The sequence below is a fragment of the Neophocaena asiaeorientalis genome, unplaced genomic scaffold, assembly GCF_003031525.2.
Source record: "Neophocaena asiaeorientalis asiaeorientalis breed wild unplaced genomic scaffold, Neophocaena_asiaeorientalis_V1.1 scaffold806, whole genome shotgun sequence".
NCBI lineage: Eukaryota > Metazoa > Chordata > Mammalia > Artiodactyla > Phocoenidae > Neophocaena > Neophocaena asiaeorientalis.
In genome coordinates, this window is record NW_020172934.1 from 7,386 (window position 1) to 14,990 (window position 7,605).

Consider the following 7,605-nt stretch of genomic DNA (forward strand, 5'->3'; position numbering starts at 1 on the left):
CAAAGCTACAATAATCACAAAAACAGACACATAGATCAAGGGAATAGAAATAGAAAATCACCCAAGCTGAATAGCATGAAGGATCTCACAAACTTATGGTGAATAAGGATCTCACACACTTATGGATCTCACACACTCATGGTGAATAAGTCTACCACCAAGGAGGCAAGAATATACAATGGAGAAAAGAAAGTTTCTTCAATAAGTGGTGTTGGGGAGAGTGGAGGGCTACATGTAAAATAAGGAATTTAGAACATTTCCTCACACCAGACACAAAATTCAAAATGGATTAAGGACCTAAAGGTAATACATCAAACCATAAAACTCCTAGGAGATAACATAGGCAGAACATTCTTTGACATAAATTGTAGCAATATTTTTTGGGATCTGGCCTCTAAGGCAAAAGAAATAAAAGCAAAAATAAACAAGTGGAAGCTAAATAGAGTTTAAGAGCTTTTGCACAGCCATGAAAACCATCAACAAAATCAAAATTCGAAGTGCAAAGTGTAAGAAAGCATTTGCAAATGATATGACTGACAAAAGGTTAATATCCAATATATATAAATGGTTCATACAACTCAATATCACACACACACAAAATAAACAAACAACACAATCAATAATGGTCAGGAGACATGAATAGACATCTTTCCAAAGAAGATACAGATGGCTAAAAGGCAGATGAAAAGATGCTCAACATCACTAATTATTAGAGAAGTTCAATTCAAAGCAACAATGAGATATCAACCTCCACCTGTCAAAATAGCTCTCATCAAAATGTCTACAAATACCAAATTCTGGAGAGCATGTGGAGAAAAGTGTACCCTTGTACACTGTGGGTAGGATTGTAAATTGTTGCAGGCACTATGGAAAATAGGATGGAGGTTTCTCAAAAAAAGTAAAAGTAGAACTACCATATGATACGTCAATAACTCTCCTGGGTACCTATCTAGGAAAAAAATGAAAACACTAATTCAAAAAGATACATAAACCCCAATGTGCATAACAGCACTACTGACAATGGCCAAGATATGAAAACAACTAATCTTTCCAAAGAAGATACAGATGGCTAAAAGGCAGATGAAAAGATGCTCAACATCACTAATTATTAGAGAAGTTCAATTCAAAGCAACAATGAGATATCAACCTCCACCTGTCAAAATAGCTCTCATCAAAATGTCTACAAATACCAAATTCTGGAGCGCATGTGGAGAAAAGTGTACCCTTGTACGCTGTGGGTAGGATTGTAAATTGTTGCAGGCACTATGGAAAATAGGATGGAGGTTTCTCAAAAAAGTAAAAGTAGAACTACCATATGATACGTCAATAACTCTCCTGGGTACCTATCTAGGACAAAAATGAAAACACTCATTCAAAAAGATACATAAACCCCAATGTGCATAACAGCACTACTGACAATGGCCAAGATATGAAAACAACTTAAATGCCCATGAACAGACAATGGATAAAAAGATACAATATATATGTACAGTGGAATATTACACAGCCATAAAAAGAATGAAATTCTGCCATTTGCAGCATCATGGATGGACCTTGAGAATATTATACTTAATGAAGTAAGTCAGAGAAAGACAAATACTGTGTGATATCATTTATATGTGGAATCTAATACAAACGAATGTATATGTAAAACAGAAACAGTCTCACGGATCTATAAACAAACTAGTGGTTAACATTGGGGACAGGTAAGGGGGGAGGGGCAAATTAGGGGTATGGGCTTAAGAGGTACAAACTACTATGTATAAAATAGATAAGCAACAAAGATATATTGTATAGGACAGGGAATTATAGCCATTCTCTTGTAAAATCATTTAATCAAGTGTAATCTGTAAAAAATCTCAGGTCACCTGAAACTGATATAATATTGTCAATAAATTATAATTAAAAAAAATAAAAACAATTGGGTAGAGGATCTGAATACACATTTTGCCAAAAAAAAAGATGCTAAAAAACACATGGAAACATGCTCAACATCCCTAATCATCAGGAGGGAAATACAAATCAAAACCACAAGAAAGAGATCACCTTACAGGTGTCAGAATGGCTATCATCAAATTGACATTAATGAGTGTTGCTGAGGATGTGGAGAAAAGAGCACTCACCTGCACTGCTGCTAAGAATGTAAGTCAGTGCAGCCAACTATTGAAAACATTACGGAGGGTTCTGAAAACATAAAAAATAAAACTACCATATGAGTTAGCAATTCTACGTTTGGTTATTTATCCAGAGAAAAAAAGCAAAAAACTAATTTAAAGAGATACATGCACCCCTGTGTTAATTGCAACATAACTTACAATAGGCAATATATGGTAGAAACCTAAATGTTCAAAGATAGACAAATGGATAAGTGATATATATATATATACACACACACACACACGTATACACATACATACATATGAATATACACAATGCACATACACATATACACACATCCATATATACATATGTATACATGTATGTATACATATATGTAGATATATTCATATACATATATATGTATATATGTGTATACAAATGTACATATACAGTTATGTATTAGCCATAAAAAGATAAAATCTTGCCATTTTTGACAACATGGATGGACCTAGAGAGTATTATGCTCAGTGAAGTCACACAGACAAAGACAAATTCTACATTATCTCACTTATATGTGTAATCTAAAAACAAAACAGACACAACAAAACAAATCATACAGGCACAGTGAACAAATTGGTGGTTGCAAAAGGGGAGGGGAGTGGGTCTTGGACAAGACAGGTGAAAGGGTATAAGAAGTACAAAATTCCAGTTATATGATAAAAATTGACAAGAATTTAATATACAGAATAAAGAATATGGTTCATGATATTGCAGTAACTGTGGATGGGGACAGATGCTTACTAGACTCATCAAGGTGATCATTTTATAATATACTTAAATGCTGAATCATTATGCTGTACATCTGAAACTAATGTGATATTATAAGCCAACTATTCTTCAATCAAAAAAAAACAAAAGAAAGAAAGAAAAAGAATGTATGCCCTGACAGCATTTCACCTGAGCCATTTCTGGGAGTGTGTTTGTAATGAACAGCCTTGAGGAATGAGCTAATGTCTCTCCCTCCGACAAACAGGAACCTGCTAACCTCTCATTTTAAAAGCAGTGGAGTCCTCAAACTCAGTGTTCCTCAGTGTAACACAGCCTATTACATGCATAGCACTCCACTGGATCCCTCTCTGTCATCCCAGTGGGAACCTGGGTGTGGGGAAGGAGAACCAATACAATATCGTGCTCATGCTTGCTGTACCATAATAAAACCTTTTGTTTCTGAAAAACCACTCAATTAAAGAACCTAACTTTACAACTAAAGGAAACAGGAAAAGAACAAACTAAGCCCAATATTAGCAGAATGAAATAAATAATAAGGATTAGAGCAGTTATAAATGTAATGGAAGGATGTACTGTCTAGCACGGGGAACTCTATTCAATACTCTGTAGTGATCTATTGGGAAAAGAATCTAAAAAAGAGTGGATATATGTATAACTGATTCACTTTACTGAGCACAATATTGTACATCAACTATACTCCAATAAAAATTAAAAATAAAGTAATAGAGACTAAGACAACAGTAGAAGGATAAATAATATTGGAGGTTTTTTTTGAAAAGATAAACAAAATTGACAAACTGTTAGCAAGACTAAGAAAAAGAGAGGTTGAATGATGAATGAATGAATAAATAAACACACACACACATGCATATAAAGGCATTACAGTGATGCCACAGAGATACAAATGACAATCAGAGACTACTATTGACAATCATATGCAAACAACTTGGATTACTTAGACAAAAAAGGACAAACTCATAAAAACATACAACCTACCAAGAAATAGAACATCTGAACAGACCAGTAATGAGTAAAGAGAATGAAACAGTATTGAGAAACCTCTCAATAAATAAAATCCCAGGACCAGATGGTTTTTCTCATGAATTATGCCAAATATTTAGAGAGAAATTAAAGCCAAGACTACTCAAATACTTCCAAAAATTTAAAGAGGAGGGAATGCTTTCAACCCATCTTATGAGGCATTACCCCAGACAAGGGTAATGCCAAAACCAGACAAGGGGTCTTCCCTGGTGGCGCAGTGGTTAAGAATCCTCCTGCCAATGCAGGGGGCACGGGTTCGATCCCTGGTCCGGGAAGATCCCACATGCCGTGGTGCCACTAAGCCTGTGCACCACAACTACTAAGCCCTCACACCTATAGCCTGTGCTCCACAACAAGAGAAGCCACCATGATGAGGAGCCCACGCACCGCAATGAAGAACAGCCCCCACTCGCCGCAAGTGGAGAAAAGCCCGCGTGCAGCAACAAAGACCGAACACAGCTAAAAATAAATAAATAAATGATAAATTAATTTTTAAAAACAGACAAGGGCACAATAAGAAAAGTACATATCAACATTCCTGAATAACATAAATGAAATACACTCAAAATACTGGCAAACTAAATTCAGCAGCACACTGAAGGGATTCATTCACCATGATTAAGTGGGATTTATACCTGGATGCAAGGATGGCACAATGTATGCAAATCAATAAATGTGATAGACTACATTATGAGAATAAAGGGAAAATATCATATTAATAGATACATAAAATTATTTGACAAAATCCAACTTCCTTTCATGATAAAGATTGTTAAGAAATTAGCTATAGAAGGAATATACCTCAACACATTAAAAGTCATATGACAGGCCCAAAGCTAACAGTCCCAAAAGTGTTTCTCCTAAGTTTCAGCCAAGACAAGGTTACAATTCTTGCCCCTTCTTTTCAATATAGTACAGGAATTCGTAACCAGAGCAAGTAGGCAAGAAAAATGAATAAAATAAATCCAAATCATAAAGGTAAACCTAAATTTTCTGTTTGCAGATGACATGTTTTTATATCTACAAAAACCTAAAAATGCCTCTTCGAAAAAACTGTTCAAACTAATAAATAAATGGAGTAAGAAGCATGACACAAAGTCAACATATAAAAATCACTTGTGGTTCTGTTTACTAACAACAGAAACTATCAGAAAAGGTTAAAAAATGTCCCATTTACAATAGCACACAAAAGAATAAAATATTTAGGAATAAAGTTAACCAAGAATGTAAAAGAGCCGTACACTGCAAACTATAAAATATTGATAAAAGAATTTGAAGAAGACACAAATAAATGGAATGATCGCCCATACTACTAGATTGAATAAATGAACATTGCTAAAAATGTCCATACTATCCAAAGCAATCTATAGAGTCCATGCAATCCATGTCAAAATCCGAAGGCAGTTTCCCAGAAAATAGAAAAAGAAATATTAAAATTCATATGGAAACATAAAAGGCTCCAAATGTCCAAAGCAATCTTGAGCACAAAGAGCAAAGCTGAAGGCATCACTCTTCATAATTTCAAACTATACTACAAAGCATAGTAATCAAAGCAGTATGGTCACAGTACAAAAACAGACATATAGAACAATGGAATGAAATAGACCTCAGAAATAAATCCACATATTTACAATCAATTGATCTTTGACAAAAGTGACAGGAATATATAATGAGAAAAGGATCTTCTCTTCAGTAAATTCACGGGAAACTGAATATTCACAAGCATAAGGAATAAATTAGACTTGTATCTCACACCGTATACAAAAATTAATTCAAACTGGTTTAGAGAATTAAATAAAAGATCAGAAACTGTAAAGTTACTAGAAGAAGATATGGTGGGGGACTTCTTGACGTGCTATGGGCAATGTATTTTTAGATGTGACAACAAAAGCACAGGCAGCAAAAGCAAAAAATAAATGAAAAAAAGAATTAAAAATAGATTGCATTAAACTATAAAGCTTTGAACAGCAAAGGAAACAATTTACAGAGAGCAGAGTGTATCTACAAAATGTGAAAAATATTTGAAAAACCACTCATATGTATAATATGCTCAAACAACTGAGTAGAAAAAACACAACAAATAACATTATTTTTCTTTCAGGGACACTTTTCCTTGCTTTAATATATTTTGTCTTTTGCTGCTTTTGAAGCGAGCTCTCAATTACAAAATATCAAACTACACTAGAAAACGCCAGCCACTGGCACAGGATGGAGAAGCCCACAAGTAAGGACAGACAGCAGCAGGTGGCAAGAGGCGGGAAGTGATTGAAGCCGTGGTTACAAATGCTCAAGTGTTGGATAGCTAAAACTATCCAAAAGGTTGTGCCCTAATAGCACAGGTCAGACCCGTTACTACCATGGCAGGTGGCCTCGGTGTGTTTGGGTTCAGATTCCACACAGCAGTACAATTTCTTCCAGTTAAAAGTTCTTGGATTGCACCAATCACAGGATGGCCTGAGGGCACCAGACCAGTCTATTAGTTTTTCAAAACGCTGTCATAGACCTGATAGATGTACAAGGAGGCTTCAGGAGCTAGCTCTACACTTTGGCGACAGTGTGTAATTGGGGTTTTCTGGCTGGCTATGGAGCTTGGCCAAAACCCAAATGCCATTAGTCAGTCAGGGATTGGTACAGAATACCCTGCCCTTCCACACTCCTCTTGGCAATAGTATAAACGTTGTTGTTTTGCAACTTGCTGGAAACAGTGTCAGCATTTAAATGACTTTCCTTAATCTGAAACTGAAGTTCATTTCATCGGGAATATCCTTCCATGTTGCAAGGAAGACCTGGCGCTTCATTTTGCCATCTTCTACAAAAAGTACGTTGAGTGGGATGAGGCAGCTGAAGTAGAAGATATCATGATTGTTTTTCACAGCCACCTGCAGGTTGTTCAGAGGTTCCATCTTCATGACTGGGTCCAAGGTGTGGAGACGCAGGGAGACATCAATGCTCTGGTTTGGCATCAGTGGTGTAGGAATGGCCAGAGGACTGCTGTGGATGACACCAAAGCTATTCTTGTTAAACTGAATTGCCAAGTCTGTCATGTGCTACAGAGCTTTCTTCATGAAGTTCATTTCCATATAGATGTGCCCTTGGAGGTGAGTAAATGTTCCTGAAATCTCCAAGACTTTAGCCTTTACTTCAGGCAGCCAGACAGCTTTAGGAGCCCTATATCCACCAGGTTTCATGACTATCCCCATAGAGAGTTCAAGTTGGTCATTCAGACCACTGCTGACCACAGCAGGAGTAGATGAAGGAGCAAAGGTTGCAGGCACTGATGGTGGGGTGAAGGACTGTCCCATCAGACTATGTAGCCCTCCCCACAAGAGGTCCATCTTTTTGAATTATACTTTTGTCTGGATATAAGCCCAGGAGAGGGGTTGCTGGATCCTATGGCCACTCTGTTTTTATTTTTTTGAGGAACCTCCATACTGTTTTCTATAATGGCTGCACCAATTTACATTCCCACCAACAGTGTAGAAGCATTCCCTTTTCTCCATCCTCTCTCCATAATTTATTTGTAGAATTTTAAATAATGGCCATTCTGACTGGTTTAAGGTGATACCTCACTGTAGTTTTGATTTGCATTTCTCTAATAATTAGCAATGGTGAGTATCTTTTCATGTGCCTATTGGCCACCTGTATGTCTTCTTTGGAGAAATGTCTATTTCAGTC

At 36.3% G+C, this 7,605-nt stretch overlaps 1 pseudogene; it reads right to left on the bottom strand.

The window, feature by feature from the left end:
* Nucleotides 1-6,406: 6,406 nt before the first annotated feature.
* LOC112397758 (AP-2 complex subunit beta pseudogene) lies at nt 6,407-7,265 on the bottom strand (annotated as a pseudogene).
* Between the last annotated feature and the right edge of the window lie 340 nt (nt 7,266-7,605).